Source organism: Manis pentadactyla, unplaced genomic scaffold (genome assembly GCF_030020395.1).
Source record: "Manis pentadactyla isolate mManPen7 unplaced genomic scaffold, mManPen7.hap1 scaffold_310, whole genome shotgun sequence".
In the NCBI taxonomy this organism is placed as follows: Eukaryota; Metazoa; Chordata; class Mammalia; order Pholidota; family Manidae; genus Manis; species Manis pentadactyla.
This window is the reverse complement of record NW_026644697.1, coordinates 72,144-91,407: the sequence shown is the minus strand read 5'-3', so window position 1 is coordinate 91,407 and position 19,264 is coordinate 72,144.

Below are 19,264 nucleotides of genomic sequence, written 5' to 3'. Positions count from 1 at the left end.
TCTGTCGGCAGACTTGGGCAGCTCCCTGGGCTGCCGCTGCATCCTCAAGGACTCGTACGTAGCTGCAGCCAATCTGGCCTCCTTCGTGCTGTGTCGTCCCCTCTGCTCGTGGCCCCATGGACAGAGGCGAGCTGCCCCACCATGCGGAGGGTGTCACCATTTGTGCATGAGGCCTACCGTGTTGTCAACACCACCTGCTGCCTGGGTGCCATCAGCCACCGAGTTGCAGCCACACGGTTCCAGGAAAAGGTGGGGCCGTCCTCACCAGGCCTGGACATTCCCGGGATGGACGTGGACACGGCGCAGTGCTGTATGGAACCACCGCCCCGTGGATTTCCAGAGGAGGCATCTGAGGATGCAGGGGTGGCCGGCCGCCGCAGGTTCCCAGGGCATGCTCCCAGGGGCGCCCCCTGTGCACCTTCCACCCGTCATCCCTGAGGAATAGCCTCTCTAGGGATTAAAGACGGCGGTGTGAGAGCTGACACAGAGACCTCCTCCCAAAACCACATATAATTTAAAAATATAATTAATACAACTCAGCCTGAAAGAGTAACAGGAAAGAAGGCTGCGCAGACTGCACACACCTAGAGAAAAGAGCAGACCTCACGGAACAGGGTAAGGTACCAAAGCTGTGACCCGGCGGGACTCGAGCCCTTCCCCCACCCCAGCGCATCGGCGGGAGGAAGAGACACAGACCAGGGACGGAGTGGAGGCCTGGCACTGCTGAACACCTAGCCGTGCAGATCTCTTCGGAGCACAAACCTACACTGCATGGTGCTCTGGTGATTAGTGGGGCTGGAATACCTGGAGAGATGGAGATTCCAGCTGCTTGTGGAGAACAGGGATTCATATCCACGTGCTCTGGGCGGGCAGTCTTAAAAACTTCCTAAAAGCAAGAGGGCTGCTAAAGGGGCAAGGATGGCACAGAGCTTACTGCTCAGGAGAAAGGACAGGTAGACAGAATTGGGCGGGTGCACTCTGCCCAGCAGGTTGGGAACTTAAAAGATCATCAGGCACTACATCACCCTGGCTGGCTACGCAGGTCCAAGGACTCGCACGCTGATATGCAGACTGCTGTGTCTTCCTCCTGGCTAGCCTGTACCTGGCTCGCAAACCGGCTGCCCCTGCCCTGGCATCAGGCCAGCCAGAGGGACGTCCCGCATCACACACAAAGGAAAACCCGTCAGGCTATCATCAGACTTCTCAGCAGAAACCTCACAGGCCAGAAGGGTGTGGCATGGTATATTTAATGCAATGAAGCAGAAGGGCCTCAACCAAGAATACTTTATCTGGCAGGATCATCATGTAAATTTGAAGGAGGGATTAAACAATTTCCAGATAAGCAAAAGCTGAGAGAATATAGCTCCCACAAACCATCCCTACAGTGAATTTTGGAGGGACTGTTATAGATGGAAGTGTTCCCAGGGTTAAATGAATATCACCAGAGGTAATAAAAAGGGATAGACAGAGAGTCCAGAATATGATACCTAACATATAAAGAATGGAGGAGGGAAAAAAGGGAGGGGAAAAAACCCTTTAGATTGTGTTTATAATAGCATACTAAGTGAGTTAAGTTAGGCTCTTAGTGAGGAAGTTACCCTTGAACCTTTGGTAACCACAAACCTAGAGCCTGCAGTGGCAATAAGGACATACCTACCGATAACCACCCTAAACGTAAATGGTCTGAATGCACCAATCAAAAGACACAGAGTCACTGAATGGATAAAAAAACAAGACCCAACTATATGCTGCCTACAAGAGACTCACTTCAAACCCAAAGACATACAAAGACTAAAAGTGAATGGACGGAAAAAGATATTTCAAGCAACTAATAGGGAGAAAAAAGCAGGGGTTGCAGTACTTTTATCAGACAAAATAGACTTCAAAACAAAGAAAGTCACAAGAGACAAAGAAGGACATTACATGAGGATAAAGGGGTCAATCCAACAAGAGGATATAAGCATTATAAATATCTATGCACCCAACACAGTATCACTTACATATGTGAAACAAATACTAACAGAATTCAAAGGGGAACTAGAATGCAATGCATTCATTATAGGACACTTCAACACTCCACTCACTCCAAAGGACAGATCAACCAGACAGAACATAAGGAGACAGAGCCATTGAACAACACATTAGAACAGATGGACCTACTGGACGTCTGCAGAACTCTCCACCCAAAAGCAACAGGACACACATTCTTCTCAAGCGCACATGGAACATTTTCAAGAACAGACCATATACAAGGCCACAAAAAGAGCGTCAGTAAATTCAAAAAGACTGAAATTGTACCAACCAGCTTCTCAGACAACAAGGGTATGAAACTAGAAATAAATTACACAAAGAAAATGAAAAAGCCTACAGACACATGAAGACTTAACAACATGCTTCTAAATAACCAACGGATCAATGACCAAATAAAAACAGAGATCAAGCAATATGTGGAGACAAATGACAACAATAATTCAACAATACAAAACCTGTGGGACACAGACAAGCGGTGTAAGAGGGAAGTACACTGCAATACAGGCCTACCTCAGGAAAAAAGAACAATCCAATATGAACAGTCTAAACTCACAATTAACCAAACTAGAAAAAGAACAAATGAGGCCCAAACTCAGTAGAAGGAGGGACATAATAAAGATTAGAGCAGAGCAGAAATACATAAAATCGAGAAGAATAAAACAACAGAAAGAATCAATGAAAGCAGGAGCTGGTTCTTCGAGAACATAAACAAAATAGATAAACCCCTAGCCAGACTTATCAAGAAAAAAAGTCGACACGCATAAACAGAATCAAAAATGAGAAAGGAAAAATTACTACGGACACCACAGAGATACAAAGAAGTATTAGAGAATGCTATGAAAAATTATATGCTAACAAACTGGATAACCTAGGAGAAATGGACAACTTTCTACAAAAATACAACCTTCCAAGGCTGACCCAGAAAGATACAGAAGATCTGAACAGACCAATTACTGGCAACAAAATTGAATCTGTAATAATAAAAGTACCTAAGAACAAAACCCCTGGAATAGATGGCTTCACCACTGAATTTTATCAAACATTTAGTGAAGACCTAATACCTATCCTCCAAATGTAGGAAAGGAAGGAATACTTCCAAACTCATTCTATGAGGCCAGCATCATCCTCATACCAAAGACCAGGCAAGGACACCACAAAAATAGAAAATTACAGACCAACATCCCTGATGAACATAGATGCAAAAATACTCAATGAAATATTAGCAAACCGAATTCAAAAATACATCAAAAACATCATCCATCACGATCAAGTAGGATTTATTGCGGGGAAGCAAGGATCGGTACAGTATTAGAAAATCCATCATCATCATCCATATCAACAAAAAGGACAAAAACCAGGTGAGCATCTCCATGGATGCCAAAAAAGCATTCGACAAAATTCAACATCTATTCACGATAAAAAGTCTCAACAAAATGGGCATAGAGGGCAAGTACCTCAACATAATAAAGGCCATAGATGACAAGCCCACAGCCAACATCATACTGAACAGCGAGAGGCTGAAAGCTTTTCCTCTGAGAACCGTAAGAAGACAGGGATGCCCACTCTCCCCACTTTTCATCAACATAGTACTGGAGGTCCTTGCCACAGCAATCAGAAAGCGCAAAGAAATAAAAGGCATCCAGATTGGTAAGGGAGTCAAACTGTCCCTGTCTGCAGATGACATGATATTGTACAGAAAAAACCCTAAAGAATCCACTCCAACACTACGAGAACTAATACCTGAATTCAGCACAGTTGCAGGATACAAAACTTGGCAGCACGGGGGGAGGGCTGCTCTGGGCCCAGGCACGGGGCTCTGGGGACTGCCCGTCATCGGACCCCACAGAGAAGCCATGTGGCCGAGGCTGCCAGCAGCATCGATGCCCGCAGCTGCGGCTCCAGGGGCAGGGACGTCAGGAGCCTGTCCCATCCTCCGCTGCAGCGGGCAGATCCTCTGGGTGCCAAGTGTACAGACACAGCCCCGGCCCCTCCCTTCAGGGTAGGCCTGCTGGCCAGAGGGGCCGCTGGCCACCGGAGGAGGGGAGGCCCTGGCCCTTGGGCCCCCCCACTGTTTTTTCAGAAAGTGTTTTACCTTAATAATAAAAAAAAAGAAATGGCCTCCCTGAGGGCAGTGTGATGTGGATGTTGTCCCTGGGGGTCACCCGTGTGCAGGTGGGATGCACTCAGTGAGAGGACTGCCCCCACACTGCTCTTTCTTCTCAAAGCTCTGCCCCACAGGCAGACATCGTGTGCCCCCCGACCCACCCCGGCCCTCAAACTCTCTGACCCAGGGTGGTCCCGACCTGTGTATGCCAGGTTGCCCTCCATCCACCGTCCTGGCCCATAAGGTGCTCAGGAAGAGCGGGGCGCTCTAAGCCCCAGGCGGGCACACCTTGGCAGCACTGGGGAGGGCTGCCCAAAAAGAACCTGGGCCTTTCTGCCTGTCACCTATAGATTATGATCGGACATGAAAATCTATTGATTAGAAGCTCCGGGGTGTGTCCTCACGTCTGGGACACCAATGCACATGTAACCCAAGTACATCCCAGGGCTGCAGGGCACCAGCCTAGCACTGTCCCATTTGATGAGACACAGCTGCCTCACACATTCCAGAAATTCCGTTGCAAAAAACATTGAACTTGGTCTCTCAAAGCACCTCCAAGAGGTGCATGCCTTCCACTGGGGGGGCTTTCTCTGAGCCCAATTTCTCCACACTTCACACCTCAGAGCACCCCCCAAAGATCCCAGGTCCCCAGTCCTCCCCCATGGTGCCCCTCAGCTGCCCATCCCCAGGCCAGGCTGGTGTGAGGCCCCTGGTGTCCAGCTCCTGGGTCCTGGCTGAGCGGCCTGAAATCTGTGACAAATGGCTGGGGAGGCTGAGCGGAGGCACTTGGTTCTGATTCTCCACATACGCTCCCCCAGGGCTCTCAGGATGTGTTCACCCTCCCAGGAGGGGAGGCCTGGCCTGGAGGGGAGTTGCAGGATCAGCACAAACATCCCCTTGGGGGGCCCCAGGATGGAGACAGTCTCCAGGCCTTATGCTGCAGGTGGAGCCCCAGACTGGGGACTGGGGAAGCAGACGTGGGCCCTCCTGACAGCCTCAGGTGACCAGGTGACAGGAGGTAAAATCAGGACACCCAGGCCACCCTCCTTTCCCTGGTCCTGCCCACAGCACCCTCAGAGCCATCTGCCTGCACGATGGTCCCAGGGATGACCTCAGGCTCCCCGGCCACATAGGGAGGTAGGTTTGGGCAGGAGGAGGGCAGACGGGCCCCTGACAGGGCAGGGGCCCAGGTCAGACCTGTCATCCTGCATGGCCCACCAGCCTCAACCTGAGACAGAAGAGCTCTGGGCCCAGAAACAAAGCAGCAGCCCTGGGTCTGCCGGGTGGTCACTGGGCCAGCGGTCTGTCCTGCCCAGGGTCTGTGCAAGGGACCCAAGCTCGCTACAGCCTAGACCGCTGGTGCTGGGACACCAGGCTCACACGACTGTGTGGCCACCCTGACTGTGGGCTGCAGCGCACCTTCTCCACCCGGCGTGTGCTGGGGAGGTGGCAGGGCCCTCTGGCCGCTGGTGCGCTCCTCTGCACCCAGGCACGGGCTCTGGGGGCTCCCCGTCTTCGGGCTCTTCAGAGAAGCTCATGATGGAGTTCTTGTTCGCAGGCTCAGAGAATGAACTTTGCAAACACTGAAGGTAGGAAAGCATGTGCGAGGCTTTTATTTAGGGATAAAGCAGAGGACAGAGCTCCTGGCTTGCCCCTGCCCAGAGGGGACAAGATAGCCCCGGGGTGATGCACAGTCTAGGGGATTTATAGGCAGGTGAGAGACAAAGGGCCATCGATGCAGACCTGCTAAATGGTCCACAAATGCTTATCTTCGAAGAGACACTAAGTTTCTTATTAGTCTTCCAGATTATTTTGCCTACTTGCCATTATTCCTTGCCTACATTGCACATCATTTGATTAGGGCTAGAGGAAGAAAAGCAGCATCTGGGTAAAGATAAAGAAAAGAAGCCAGGCCTTTTATGAGGCTATGGTACATTTTAAAATGACCTCATTTAATTGACACAATGAAGACATGGGCTATGCTGCGGTCTTTTCTTATGTGGGGGACATTCAAACATTTCGGGCCAAGTTACTCCTGGATTTTTAGTTTTAATTAATCTCACACAAGAACGCTTATATTACTTTAGAGAATGAATGTGACTGATTTTGCTTAATTGTTTAATATGGAGGTTCAGTAGGGGTTTTATTCCGGAGGCCCTCACCCTACTCTGTCTGCACCCACCGTCCCTGCCTCACTAGCACTGAGGCTCCGTGGCTTCCCTCCCCAGCTTCCATTCCCTCCCAGTTCCTCCTCCAGGCTTCCCTTCTGCACTCCCCAAGCTCTCTGATCCCATGCTCGCACCCCTCTCCCCCTGCCCTCCCAGCCTTCTCCTTCCCCCACCCCTCCCCTGGGCTGGGACTCCTGTTAGGAGGGCGTTGTGTATTCTCCTGGGTTCTTGTCCCCGCCGCAGCAAAGAACTGAGGGGCAGAGACACAGCAGTGAAGTAGAGTAAAAGTTTTATTTACAGAGAGAAAGTGCACACTCAGAGAGAGGGGAGTGTGGGCTACCTCAGAGAGGGAGGCGCACTGAAAGGGTGGGGGTTCCCCCTTGGAACGATTTATCAGGAATGTGACAAAGGGCTAGGGGTGTGGACCTGTGAAGTGGTCTCAAGATGGGACATGAAGGTTCTTATCGGTCCTCCGGGTCATTATGCAAAATTAGCTAAACACAAGAAATGCCCTGCTCTGATGGACTCCCTCCCGGAGAGCAGCTTCCTGGTTGGGGAGCATATCAGTTAAGACTGCCCTCCCTGCCTCCAAGGTGGGCTGAGTTATTGTGTGTTTGCTACAGAGTATGTTAAGTGTGGATAAAATCAAAGTTCCTGTGGCCAGGATTCTCACCTGGGCCTAGTCGGCTAGCTCACCACTCATGTGGGCAATATGTTGCTATTGACTCTATAGAAAGAGCTCCATCCAGTGCTCTGGGTGACACGGTGACACGGCTACGAGGTTGCAGGAGAGGAGAGCAGAGGCTGGAGTGGTGGCAGCGCCGAGGTCAGAGCCCCAGAGGATGGCTGTGTGGGACGGCTGTGTAGGCAGGGAGGCCCAGAGGCCGAGACCCGCTTGCTGCATTCAGACTCGCTCCGACTGGATGGGATGGTAGTGATTGACCTGCCACTGTGGAAATAAAGTTGGGTATAACCCTTTCACCCCCAGAACGTTTTACTGTCATTTCTTTGGTCACACTGAATCCATAGTGAACTTGCCCAGGGTTGAAACCCATTGGCAGTGCATTAAAAATCTTACTTCTTCACTTCCTGGGTTTTGAAATGCAATCTTAGCTTTAAGATAGACTCTTTCCTGTCTTACTGTGCTGTTATGGCTGGGCTAGCTTGCTAAGTGAACTGTCCAGTCCGCAAATTACTTGATACGGGCATGGAGGAGGAAAAACCACATATAGGTAAAGTTAGAAAAATAAGCTAGGCCTTTTAGCAGGCTAAGTGACTCTTACCATGACATGATTTACAAAACACAATAAAGACAAGGGTATGCCGAGACCTTCCTTTGTCTGGGGAATACTCAAGCATTCCAGGCCAGTCACTCCTGGCTTCTGGAACTTTAACTGATCTCACTGGAGAATGCCTATATTCTTAGTTTGCTACTTTTACCCTAGAGAAGGGACAAGCAGAAGGTGCCAAAGAGCCCCGTGCACCTTATTAAGAAGTGCAGACTGTATTCCATAGGCAATACCGGGCCCGAGAAGGATTTTGAGCAGGGAAACATGATCACTCTCTTATAGGTAGGTCATCTAGCAGTAGTGTGGGGAAAGAATTTAAGTGGGAGGCACTGAAGGATTGGGGGTCAAGTAGGAGGCCACTGCACAGCTTAGGGGAGAGACGGTGAGGGCTTGGAAACCCAGTGTGGTGGTGAGAACTGAGAGGAGATACAGACGTGAGAAAGAGCAAAGTCCGCGGAACCCGGGCCTGACTCTCTATGCGCAGGATGGAAGGGGAAGGCGTCCCCTGGTCCTGGGATGGCTGGGGTCAGGTACACAGATAATGGTAAGAAAGTTGTGGGCAGAGGAAGATAACTGACTAAGTTTGGAAGATTTTAGGTTTGGGATACTTGTGAGTAACCTAGGAAGAATTAATATTGTCAAAATGGTAATCCTACCTAAGGCAATCTACAGATTCAAATGCCAACCCTATCAGAATACCAACAGCATTCTTCAACAAACCGGAACCAATCGTTCTAAACTTCATAGGGAACCACAAAAGACCCCGAATACCCAAAGCAATCCTGAGAAGGAAGAATAAAGCCGAGGGGATCTCGCTTCCCAACTTCAAGATCTACTACAAAGACACAGTAATCAAGACAATTTGGTACTGGCACAAGAACAGACCCACAGAACAGTGGAACACAATAGAGAGTCCAGATGTTAACCCAAACATATCCGGTCCATTAATAGATGATAAAGGAGCTATGGATTTACAACGGGGAAATGACAGCCTCTTCAACAGCTGGTGTTGGCAAAACTGGACAGCTACATGTAAGAGTATGAATCTGGATCATTGTCTAACCCCATACACAAAAGGAAAGTCAAAATGGATCAAAAACCTGAATGTAAGTCATGAAACCATAAACCTCTTAGAAAAAAACATAGGAAAAAATCTCCTGGACAGAAACAGGAGCAACTTCTTCATGAACATATCTCCTCAGGCAAGGGAAACAAAAGCAAAAATGAACAAGTGGGACTATATCAAGCTGAAAAGCATCTGTACAGCAAAGGACACCATCAACAGAACAAAAAGACATCCTACAGTATGCGAGAATATGTTCATACATGACATATCCGATAAAGGGTTGACATCCAAAATATACCAAGAGCTCACGAACCACAACAGACAAAAAGCAAATAATCCATTTAAAAAATAGGCACAGGATTAGAACAGACACTTCTCCAAAGAAGAAATTCAGATGGCCAACAGGCACATGAAAAGATGCTTCGCATCGCTAATCATAAGAGAAATGCAAATTAAAACCACAATGATACATCACCTTACACCAGTAAGGATGACCACCATCCAGAAGACAGACAACAAATGTTGGTGAGGATGTGGAGAAAGGGGAACCGTCTTACACTGCTGGTAGGAATGTAAATTAGTTTAACCATTGTGGAAAGCAGTATGGAGGTTCCTCAAAAATCTCAAAATAGAAATACCATTGACCCAGGAATTCCATTCCGAGGAATTTACCCTAAGAATGCAGCAGCCCACTTTGAAAAAGACATATGCACCCCTGTTTATCACAGCACTATTTACAATAGCCAAGAAATGGAAGCAACCTGAGTGTCCCTCAGTAGATGAATGGCTAAAGAAGATGTGGTACATATACACGATGGAATATTATTCAGCCAGAAGATGAAGAGAGATCCTACCATTTGCAACAACATAGATGGAGCTAGAGGGTATTATTATGCTCAGTGAAATAAGCCAGGCAGACAAAGACAAGTATCAAATGATGTCACTCACCTGTGGAGTGTAACAACAAAGAAAATAAACCTGAAGGAACAAAACAGCAGCAGACTCACAGAACCCAAGAATGGACTAACAGTTACCAAAGGAAAAGGGACTGGGGAGGATGGGTGGGAAAGGAAGGATAAGGGCAGGGAAAAAGAAAGGGGGCATTACGGTTAGCATGTATACTGGGGGATGGGCACGGGGAGGGCTGTGCAACACAGAGAGGACAAGTAGTGATTTTACAGCATCTTACTACGCTGATGGACAGTGACTGTGAAGGGGTATGTGGGGGGGACTTGATGAAGGGGGGAGCCTAGTAAGCATAGTGTTCTTCATATAATTGTAGATTAATGATACCAAAATAAAATTTAAGAAAAAGCACCTACTATGCACCAGGACTCATCTAGGTAGCAGTTTTCTCTACACAGACGAATGCGTCCAAGATGAACGGAATTTGCAGAATGAACGACGTGGTCACAGGTCAAACCATGTTCTCCAAATCAACTTTACCAATAATAAAGCTGACTGAAAAAAATTACTCAATTAAGGATTTCCAGGGGGATGATATATCCCTGTTCTTTACTTTTGCAGAAGTGTTTATCTAGTTTATCTCTGGGCTAAGAATCACAACAATTCCTGTGCATCTTAAGGCTGGGTTGACATGTCATCATAAGCATTCTGAATGACAGGTGCCAATGTATGTGTGGAGGTATTGTGTGTTAAGGAAATAGATTGTTGAGTGGAGGCTTTTAAATATTTGAAGAACATTATCACACCCACACTTAAGCCCAAGCTCCAATTTCAGAGCTAGCTGGGACCGTTTGATGGTTAATAGGTATGATACCTGTAGTATACTGTACTAAGGCACAGAATCACATGACTACAGCATAGTGTCAGGGTAGTATAGTATAGTATCGGGGATGACTTGTGTTGGAATTCATATGAGTGATAAATAAAGTTTTATTTGCAAAGCCACCAGATTATCCGTTACCACTGCATAAACCCTCAACAGCCCTATGAGTTCGCATTATTTATTGCCTTATGTACAGATGAAGAAACTCAAGCACAGGCAGTTTAGGTAACACATCCATGTTCACCCAGCTGGACAGTAGGGGAGCTGGGATTCAAGCTCAGGTTGACTGAGTCCCTGCTTAAATTTAACATCACTGAGCTTCCAGCTGGCAAATGACTCCTAAAGATTACAAAAGAAGTTTTAAAAATCAAGGCAAGGAGGCATAGCACGGTGGTGAGAATTCTCCTGCTTCCAGCTGGTCACAGTTAGCCTTGGGCTGGTCACTCTGAGGTCACAGGTGAAACAAGGTCAGAGGTGTGACTAGAAGCCCTTATCCTGGTGTTGAGCAGGTGAGTGAGATGGGGAGGGGATGTTTTATGCAGTTTTGCAAACCGGCACAATTAAGCCAGAAAAGATGGAATCTTCTGTTTTGCCCTTCTCTTTTATCTGAATCCCTGCTCCTCCTAGATCCAGTAAAGCTGGCCTGAAGTTCCAAGAAATAGACTTGAAGTTTGTGGATAAAATGAGGGTTCCTGTGGCCAGGATTCTCACCTGGCCCTGGCTGCCTGGCTCACTGCACACCTGTGGGCAATACGCTGTTGACTCTGCATAAAGAACTCCGCCCAGTGCTCTATGTGACATGGTGGCAGGGCTGCAAGGCTGCAGCAGAGCAGAGCAGAGGCTGGAGAGGTGGCAGCACCAAGGACAGAGGCCCAGACGACGGCTGTGCGGGACGGCTGCGTGGACAGATGGGCCAGAAATAAAGTTGGGTTTCAGCCCTGGGCAAGTTCGCTATGGATTCAGTGTGACCAAAGAAATTGCCAGCAAAATGTTCTTGGGGTGAAAGGGTTATGCCCAACTTTATTTCCAGGTGGCAGGTCAGTCACTAGAATCCCGTTCACTCAGAGCGAGTCTGCCTCTGGGCCCCTCTGTCCTCACAGCCGTCCTCTGGGCCTCTGTCCTCTGCTCTGCTCTCCTGAGGCCTTGCAGCCCTGCCACTCTGTCGCTATGTCTTTGTTTTCTTTTCTTTTCCGTGTGGATGTCCCGTTGTCCTAGTACCATTTGCTTGAGACTCTCCTTTCTCCATGAATGGCCTTTCCATACCTCTGGGCTGTCTGTTCTGTTCCACGGGTTTGTTTCCTCTTCGGCCAGCGCCACTCTATGGTAACAGTAGCTTTAATAGTAACATTTGAGGTCGGGTAGTTATCAGTCCTCTGGATTTGCTTTTTGCCTTCAAATTGTGTTGAGTACTCTGGGCCTTTTGCGTTTCCTTCTTACTGTTTGTCTCTTCTTATTTGTGTATGTAAAATGTGACATCATTATAATACTTTTTTTCTTTCCTGACTTCATTTTTAGGAAGATTTCGATGTGGATCATTTTGTATCTGGCGGCAGGAAGCACGTCCAGCTGGAGGAACTGAGAGATGACCCGGAACTCGACGATGAGCTTCTTAAGACCGCCATGGTCGGACTCATCAACAAGGACTATGCAGATTTTGTTAACCTTTCAACAAACTTGGTAAACCTTTAATCCACAGTTCCTACCTGTCAGTATATTTACACACACACACTTCTTTCTTGCTCATTTGCTCTTAAAAGTGCTGAGTGTTTTTAGAAACCTTTCGGTTGATTTTTCCCCAAACAACTTGAACAGATTACTAATCTCAACAAGAAAAGAACTAATCTTTTTGATAAACATCTTTTGTCTTTAGTTTTTTTACTCATTTCATATGGTTCTTGCTTGATTTTTATTATTAAATATTGAAAAGTGAAGTACAGTGATATGGGTGTGTGTTTGTGTTAGTTGCTAAGTGATTACTATGAAATCTCACTGGTTAGGCTAATTTGCAAGAAAAATAATCAGGTTTTCCTAAGGAAATACTTAGTTAACTTTGAGGTCTATGTGCTGCTAGTCAGAGCTAGGTTGAGGGAACATTGTCCAGTATTGATCTTTAGGAGACCTGGTTTTATAAAAACACAAGAATGGTTTGTAAAAATCATTTAGAAATGCTTGAGTTTTAATACTCACAAAAAGTCTTCTTGTTCATATTTTATTTTGTTTTTAAATCTATTTGTCAATTGGGAATTTCAAGAAGCATGACAGTTAATGAGCCATATTTGCTTTCGGGAAATATACCACTAAGATAAATGTTCCAGTAGGATTAGGGACCCAGAACATTTCATTTCTGTTCTATTAATCTGAAATTTTTCTCAAGGTTTACAATAATGTTGAGAGATACAGCCCATCAGACTTTCACAACAACTGGTAGAGTATCCTAAATTGTGGGCAGATAGCTGTTCCTCACCCGTTAAAATTCTTCAATTTCATGTAAATCTTCATCCAAAGACAAATTGCACATGAGGAAGCTTTCATGCCCTTATTTTTATAGTCTAGTGAATATTAACAGTGTTTCCATATTCTATGAGTAACACCTGTGGCAAAATAACATTTCTGCTATTTAGCTGATTAGCAGGATGTGGCTGCACAGAGAAGAACCTAAGTCTAGTACACCTTGGTCATTAAGCAGATCCTGCACTTACCCCTTGCTGTGATGTGCTTGTGGCAACATGATTTTGCCTTTAGGTCGGCATGGACAAAGCCCTCAACCAGCTCCCTGCGCCTCTGGGACAGTTACGAGAAGAGGTTCTGGTAAGTCACCAGATAATATTAAACAGTCTGTCATAAAGCATGGCGTGCCCGGTTGTCTTCTCCAGGAAGAATTCCTTTTTTAATCTGCTAGGTAGGTTTGTTGTTTTGTAATGGTCCCTGATTGTAGTATTCACCTTCAAAGAAGTTGTCAACTTCCTACAGTCAGACACAAAACAAAACTAAAAAGTTCTCTGTTTTTTGTTACAACTTAGGAAACATATTTGATTTGAAAATGACAGATTCTGCCAGTAGATGGCTTAAAATGTTAGGGGAAGACAAGGGCATTTCCAAATTCAGCTTGCTTCAGCCGCCTCACTCATATGTAAATGGTCTCCAACTTATGAATGGCTTGTATCATAAAAATTTGTAATTTTATAAGTATTTTCCCAAATAATGTTTTAGATGTGGTTAGATTCCTAGGCCAGTTCACAAAAGCTGTTTAACATCTCATGTATCCAAGGGATAATAAAATGTAATGCCTAATAAATGTTACATTTTAATGCTCCTCTGGGAAAATGTGCTGCGGAACCCCCACCTCTAAGCCCTTGGGAAGCGAGACTCCTCCTGGAAGAACAGTAGGGGGGAGTTTGGGCATCACTTCCAGCAGAAAATCATGTTGCCCTGTCCTCCCCCGGTGTCCTGTCTGGCTCAGGCCTTGGACGCCCCGTCTCGAGTAGTTGCGATGCCCTGCCATAAACGTGGTGCACTGTACCCCATTTCCCATGTGTATCCCCACTAGACCACACCAGCCTGAGTGGCCTCTCACACACAGCCCCTAAGACAGCGCCTGGCACCTTGTAATTGTAAGTAAAGACACAATGCATGGATAAAGCTGGAAAGAAAAACGAAAACGCAGAATAATAAATGTCAATTCTGAGAAATCCAGAAGAGGGGTATGCAGAAAAGATGTCATAAAAGAAGGAAGTTTTGAGCTGTGCCTTGAACTGGCACATATTTGTGAGTGTTTACGTCTTGTCTGAATGTCACAAAAGCCCGTTCATGTGCTTTTCCTTGGAATGGAACAGAAGTGGTTTGTGGCCCGCTGCTGGACCCCACAGCTGGACCCAAACAGCAGCCCGTGGGTGGCGCTCCGGCCGTCGTTCTGGCGCGCCACCCCCTCCCTTCCAGCCTGTGGCTGTGGGGTTCCCTGAGCCTCACCTTCCTTTACCGTCCTCCCTTCTCCCCAGACTTCCTCCCTGCGGGCAGATGTGCTCTGCTGACTTGTCCTCTGAACCTCCTGGGCTGCCACTTGCACGCAGGATCTGGTCCTGCCTCGCCACCTGCCAGCATCATATCCCCACCGCTTTCCCACAGTCACCTTTATAGCCACTTTTCTCCTAATCAGCTACAGACCTGCCCTCGCCTTTTGATCTCAACTCATGAAGCTGCTCTGTGAGGTTCTAAGACCCCTGGAGGATAAGACTGTTTCTGCATTGTTCCTCCTTGTGTCCTTACTGGCTTCCACAATAGCTGACAGTATTTCATCGTGTTTGTTGAACGAGTTAGTTCACCTTCCTGTGGAATGGTGGTGATTTGTCTGGTTTATTCTAGTCGGTGCCGTTACCTTTGTTTTGGCCCTGATTCCCAGTCACCTCATACTTGACGAGATTCATTAGCTTCTGGACATGTTTCTCCACCTATGACCTCTCCCATATTCTAGCCATTCTGTTCCTTGTTTCTTGATCCCTACTATTCCCAAACATTTCATGATATATCAGTGCCTCAGCACTCCCTAGTTCTCCAAATATAGAGTCCAGCGTAAAGGCCTTATCTGAGTGGAGTCCTCCTAAATTAGCCCATCCCTCTTAAATTCTGCTTCTCTGCAAGGGGAGCCGGCAGTGCACCCAGGTGCGTGCCTCCCTGTCCCTGCGTCTGGCACGCGCGGTCGTCTCCTCCTGCGTTTGCCCTCTGATAACCCCTTCCCCACCGCTGCCAGCATACACGCGTCTTCAGAGTCAGACTCTAGCCCTAACTCTTCTCCAGACTCTCCTGTACTTTGACTCAGATTATCCTTTCTCTGCCCTGACCACCTATGACATTCATTGTGTATGTATGTTTTTCTATTGGCCACTAATTCTGTGAGACCTCAGCTCTCTGTGTGTCATCGTACCCCCAAATTATGAGTATCCTCGACGGCAGCTGTGTCCAGTATTTTGTATTTTTGTCACTATCTGCGTAATTTGGAGTACAGATGTTAAGTTCTATGGAAATGAGTTACATGTATAAACTTCGTAATGTTACAAATCAATTTCTGCAGAAAATTTTCTTTGTTTTTTTAGAGAGTCTTAGGTCATCTGTCAGAGAAGGAATCCGTGCAGTAGATGAACGAATGTCTAAACAAGCGGACATGAGGGACAAAAAGGTCCGCACCAGTGTCGCATGGACTCCCTGGAGCACCTGGGAGCCGGGGCCCACGGTCCGGCCGGCGCCTCCAGGGCCTTCGCGAAGAGGGAGTGGGTGCCTCTGGGCTTGAGGCATCGGGAGGAACACCTACCCATCCAGAGAGCAGGTTTACATTCAGGTTGAGAGACAGGCAACTAGCTGGGTCCCAAACACAGAAACAGCCTCAGCTGATATTTACAAGTTCTGCAAGTTCCCCTCTGCCGCCTCCCCTCCCCGCTTCAGAGCTGGCCGCGCACAGGGAGGTCCACCGAGGCCGTCAGGTGAGGCAGCGCTCGCGCTCAGGTGCCTGGGCTTCTCCTACATTCAAACCGGTGTGGCGGGCTCAGACCTGACACTGAACCCTCACTGATGGGACAAACCGGTCATTCAGCAAGCGAGGCATCCAAGTCCGAAAGCGACGTCCTCGGATACGAAACTGCGCTGTCTGAATGTGCCCATCTGGGTGCAACCCTACACTTAAGGGTATGGAAGAATAAGCGAAAAGGCTTCCCGTCAGGTCAAAAAAGCACAGTAAGCTCCACATCTGGCCATCACTTTCTCAAGACTCTGCCAAAGTAAGAGCCTTTAGCTGCACCACAAGCAAAGCATTTCCTCTGACCTGGCCTCCGAGCCACCTAACTGCCTGGGGTATTGGATGTTCACTGTATAGGCCGTTCCCAAATACTTATTTAGTCATTTTCCTTTCAAGCTTTAAGGACATACAATAGCTACAAGCCTAGGAATTATGTAATTCAGTTATGATTTCTCTCTCCAAACTGGGTCTGAAACCCAAACGCGTTCCTTTTCAGACACAGGTCAGGGGAGCCCTTTTCACCTTTAACCCCACACCTCCACTCTGTGTGCAGGGATTTCCCTGCCAGCAAGATGCCGCTGCCCTCAAGCCACCTGCCCCGCAGCCCTCTGGGGCTCGGAACTGGTGGAGGAAGAGCACGACACTGCTAGACAGAAAGAGGAAAACTGACTGGGGGTGATTTGGGGCGGGGGGAGCAGGGGGAGTTGGACCAGACGGCAGAGCTAAGCGCCTCCTGGCCTCAGATAACCACTGGGGAGATGCCAAGCCGCAGAAAAGATCTTTATCTTCCCACATAATCCAAACTGGTTCTCCTCTTCCTCCTTCCTGCATTAGGCTCTGTCTTGGCTCAAGTCCAAATAAGACACAAGAGAGCTAACAGTGCTCTTTGAGACTTTTTTACTGCAGTTCCAAAGTGCAGCCACTGAGGCCACCTCCCCTCCTGATGTCGGGATTCATTCAGCTGCTTTCAAATGTGTGGTGATTCAGCAAACCTGTGCAGGCAGCTCTGGACTGGCTGTAGGACTGCAGCTGGGAACAGAAAAACGTCTTTCCTCAGCTCTGACGCTTATGGAATACCGCATGTAACAGGTGGGGATTCACAAAACCAAGTCCCATTTTCCAGATGTGTAAGGAATGGCAATTGAGAAAGACCTGTTATCCAAGAAATGTGTCTACTTGAACAAAAGAAACCAAATGGAAAGAGACCATCCCTTCCTCCCACTTTCTTTCTCTTAACAGCTTTGCTTGAATCAGATGACCTGCAGCACGTTCAGAGCGGTTAAGGTCACAGGGTTTAGCGTTAGGATCAGTTCTGTAACTTGAGCCACACAAAGATCACGACACTATGATTATGACAAATACAAACTGGAGGAAAATTAATCCAGGCAGAACAAGAGGAAGTCTCAAAGACCCACGAGGAGCAAGTTGCATGCAAGGGAAAGCAGCCATGCACAGAGGTCGGGGCCAAGCCGCACACAACACGGGGGCAGCCTCAGGGTTTCCACACAGGAGGCTGGTGGGCTGTGGAACAGGAGGAGGAACAGGACTTGTGCAGCTAACGGCATATCCAGGTCACAGGGGCCGTGGTGTAGACCAATGAGCCGCAGTGTGTCAGAGGCAGCCTTCATCCCGAGAAGACAGACACACGTCCACGGTCCCTAAGAATTGTACACATGCGGGTCAGGGTCAATAGGGACAGGATACCTTGGGAGCAAAGGCCTGTCCTCCCACAGATCTACAAACTGACTCCTGCCTCTCCTCCCTGCCCTCTCCCTTCAAAACCAGAACCAAGATGAGACACCAGGCGAAGGAAGATGGTTCTCCCTCTCTCCACTCAGCGGAAGGATTTCTGACCAAAGATGAGCTGCGATTTTGAACTTAACTCTATCTATGAACAGGAAGAGTGGGAAGAAAATTAGACCGGCCAACTCCATACTGTTTCCTGGCTGCTTCTCATTAGTTACCCTGACATCACCAGCAACCACACAAGGGTGATATCCTGGGTGCTTGGAAATCTATTTTGTTCCCATGGAAGGTAGTAACTTACCCATTTCCTCCACCTCCCAGTAGGGTGTCTTTTAAGTAAAATTTTATAGCTGTAAACATAGTACTCAAACAGATTTTTACATTTCTTTGACACTTGTTATTTCTGAAAGGACTACGTGTGAATACATCAATGACTGTGGCACACACTCCAAGGGAAGGACTGATGACGTGATTATCACCTCCTGAACCATCACCACAGTCGAGATGAGGAATGCCCGTCACCCACAGTGTCCTCATGCCCCTCTGCAATTCCTCCTTCCCTGCCATCAGCCAACACATCCCCATGGCCAGGCAACGCCTGGTCTCCTTTAGATCCCTATAGAGGAGCTTATATTTTCTACAGTTTTCTATGCCCTCGTTTTCATTGGGCTCCTTTGACTCAGCATCATCATTTTGAGATGTATGCCTGCTGTTGCATGGATGAAAAAGTCATACCTTTTCATTGCTAAAGACTATTCCCCTGGGGTTTATCCATTTCCCTGTGGATGGACTACAAATAAAGCTATTATGCATTTGTGTATAAGTTTTTGCATAAACATCTGTTTTTATTCCTCTTGTATAAGCTCCTCAGATGGAAACCGCTGTGTAGGTGTACATAAGTTTTGAACATGTAGCAAAGCTATTTTTTACCAGCTCCTTAAGAATACTCCAGTTGCTCCACATCTTTCTCAACAGGTTTACATTCAGGTTTGTAATTTTAGCCATTCTCATGTCCAGAATCTCATTATGTTTTCCACCTACATTTGTCTTTCACTTCCATTTCCCACATGACTCATGTTGCTCAGAAAAAGAAGTCTACTGTGACCTGCCCAGACCACACCTGATCACACAGGAAAGGCCAAGCGCACCAAGAGGGATGGCTGTGGGGATGGATGGAGGCCTCTGTCTACCACGACTCTGGCCTGCTCCTCCCCTGGAGTGTATTCAAATAAAACACTTGATGCCAGGCTTCTTGTTTTCAGAGTCGAAGAATGAACTTAGCAAACACCCAAGGTAGGGGAGCCACGGAGAGGCTTTCATTTAGAGATACAGTGAGAGGACAGAGCTCCTGGATCACGCAAGTAGGGGACAAGAAAGCCCATAGTGGTGGGTTGTCTAGGGGTTTTATAGGCAATTGAGAATGTCTAGCAATGTGAAAAAAGGCTTAGGGGTGTGGTCTTGTTAAGTGGCCCCTGAATATTTAGAATTAACTTAACACAAGGAACTTCCTGCTCTGATTTCTCCCAAAAATACTGGCTTCTTCGTCTGGGAGGCTATGAAGCAAGGTC